Source organism: Dendrobium catenatum, unplaced genomic scaffold, assembly GCF_001605985.2.
Source record: "Dendrobium catenatum unplaced genomic scaffold, ASM160598v2 fragScaff_scaffold_153, whole genome shotgun sequence".
Lineage (NCBI taxonomy): Eukaryota > Viridiplantae > Streptophyta > Magnoliopsida > Asparagales > Orchidaceae > Dendrobium > Dendrobium catenatum.
Window position 1 is genome coordinate 453,731 of NW_021318615.1, and position 2,983 is coordinate 456,713.

Genomic DNA, 2,983 nt, shown 5'->3' on the forward strand with positions numbered 1-2,983 from the left:
CAAAATTCTTTTTGACATTCTTCGTGACTTAATATAATTTCTGAATTTGAAATCTTTTAGAGTGATATGAACAATATTAATTCAATATTTTTAAATATAAAATAATAAGCCACCTAAATGATAGATAAAACTTTTAAACTAACAAATTGCTCTCATGCAAGTAGCTATTCAGTAAAACTTGAAATACTTAAAATATTCTCAGGTTCTTTTCAATGCATGATTTACTAAAATGCCATTCATATCAAATTTTAATAATCAATTTGAAAAAGAAAAATTTCCTGCCTAGTTAACAGTTGAACAACGCCTTCAAAGAAATTGGTTTAGAGCTAGCTTCTAATTCATCTCATCTAACAATGCAAATGTGATTTGCTCCCATAATAGGATCATCTCCTCAACACCTTCATCATCTATTAACTCATTATTTGTTACATTTTTATCATTATTTAAAAATGATTGGTCAATTCGGTACTCTTATGCTTATGGAGGTACATATAATTGATATTTATCTCAAATATTAAATTCTAGATCATATCGAGATGGATGAAAACACATGTAGTTGTTTAATACCATTGTAACCAACACTATTTTCACTTGCTTACTCAACAAATATGTTCACATATCACGCATTATAATTTATTTCTTCTTCCAAACGCCAAATGATATCTCAATGAAACTACATAATGAAGAATGCTACCACTTATTAAATATTTATTGCCTCTCACATACAAATTGACTTCCTCTTTGAAAATTGAGAATATGGTACCTTGTACCTAAAAATTGCTTCAAAATCCCACACTACATCAAAAATCTAGCTTCCACAAGATAATATTTACTTGTTTGAAGTGTGCATCATTTTCTTTAAGAAACATTCAATATTATGAAACTTTGCATTATTAACAACTAGCATACAGGTGGCATAGGAAAGTTATGGTCTTGATTATATATAGTGAATTTGATAATACAGTTGTCATGTGCACTATCCTCTCATCCTACCATTATAAAAGTGAAACACATATTGAAGTCACTAAGGTCCCTAATATGTAAGCTTTCCTAAACTGCTTTTTGGTAAATGCTAGAATTTGTGTTGTCCTTTGTGAGCATGGTTGGGAACTTCCTGCTGATTTACTAGTTCTTCTCCTTAATTTGTTATCCTTTGTTACTATTAATTTTGGCATCAACGATTGCATTATATGGGGAAATGGGGCAATTAATCACAGCACCTTCATTAATTTCCTTTACATAAATGATACTATGGTTACTTGGCACTAATTTGTAAAGCACAGATGCTTCTCCCTTAGATACTCTACTTTTTGTTGGATAGCCCTATTAGGTGGCCTTAAGACGGTAGATGCATTTAATTTAAGGGGTATTGAAGTGGATCCTTGCTACTGTTTTTGTTATTCTGATAATGAAAGTGTTACACATCTATTTTTTGAATGTCCCTACTCCTTTTTTGTTCTTTCCCAACTCATTCCTGAGATAAAGAATCAATTATTAAGACCTAATATTCTTCAAGCTTTTGAATGCACTAGTGGGAGTAATAAATGGACTATGACCTTTTACCATCTTATTATATGCTGCATGGTATATCACATTTGGAGGGAAAGAAATGATAGGAAGTTTGGAAACTCCTTTGCATCTTCCACTGCTATATGCCTCAAAATCAAAAGTGTTGTTTTTGCTAAGATGTTGAAATGGAAATGTGGAAGCTCTCTTTTGATTGAATGTTCAAATCATTCATAGGTCAACGTTATTGATTCGTTATGTGATGATATGTATAATGTGATTGCCAATACTTCTATCATTGTAGTCCTTGATGAACCATGCAAGCCATGAGCAATTTCCAAGTCATACAAGATATCCATAAAAATTTATTGACATATACGAAATATATTATAGAATCTATTAGGATGACCAGATAATAGGTCAGAAATCCATTTATGTCCATTATTTGATGAGATCATGTCTATGATTTAATAAATATATATTTCATAATACTCTTTTATGAGGCATAAAACAGCTAATACAATTTTTTTGTGATGATCCTTCAGTAGCAAATTATTTCTATGCATATTATAATCCATACTTGTATAAATACAACAAAGCTAGTAAGTACACGTATCTATTTACTAACTTTCAATTCAAAAAAATGTACAAACAATTTTAGTTAACATTAATTACATAAACACCATTGTAGTTTATGAAATATATGTACAGTACTCAATGGAGAAGATAACATAGGCATCTTATAGTTTGAATTAATTTTGCTTCTGATCATGTTGGGATTAGAGAAAGATTTTTCCAGCAGGTCAGCTTAATTTTCATTACAAGATATAAAAAATATTTCATATATTGTATTAGGCGTAAACTTTGGATTATCAAATACCATAAATCAAATGGCCACAAAGGCGGAATTAGTCTTTTTTTTAAGGGTGGACAGATAGAATTGTAAAATACATCAATTTTCTGTATGAAATAAAAAAAAGATTTTTTTTCTTAGAATTTGAGCAACTGTATTTATTGACCGTAAATAAAATAGTTAAATTATTTATTCTGCTAAGAAAAAAAATTCAGTCTGAATAATTGCCCATCATAAACTCTTCCTAATTCCACCCCTACAAATGGGCGTCTCACCAACTATATGCTGACCTGTATCTAAAAAAATAATATTTTGTACCTGAACAACGCACGTCCTTCCTACGTCGTCGAAACCATGCCGACGTCGCTTCTCCCCCACGATCTCGTCGTGTCATTAAAAGACCGAAGGAAGGGAAGTCTTAGGCTCTCTCGCTCTCTTCGCTCCCCCGAGCCGATCACACACTTCTTCAGCTCCTTAGTCATTGTTCGACTCTGCTCCTTCGACGACGTTCCCTTTGGGTCGAATCTGAAGTCACGACATTTCGATCAGAAACAACGATTGGGAGCTCGCTTGCTGTGGACTTCTCCGCCTCCTTCGTGGCTTTCCCTTCCCGTTGAATCGGAA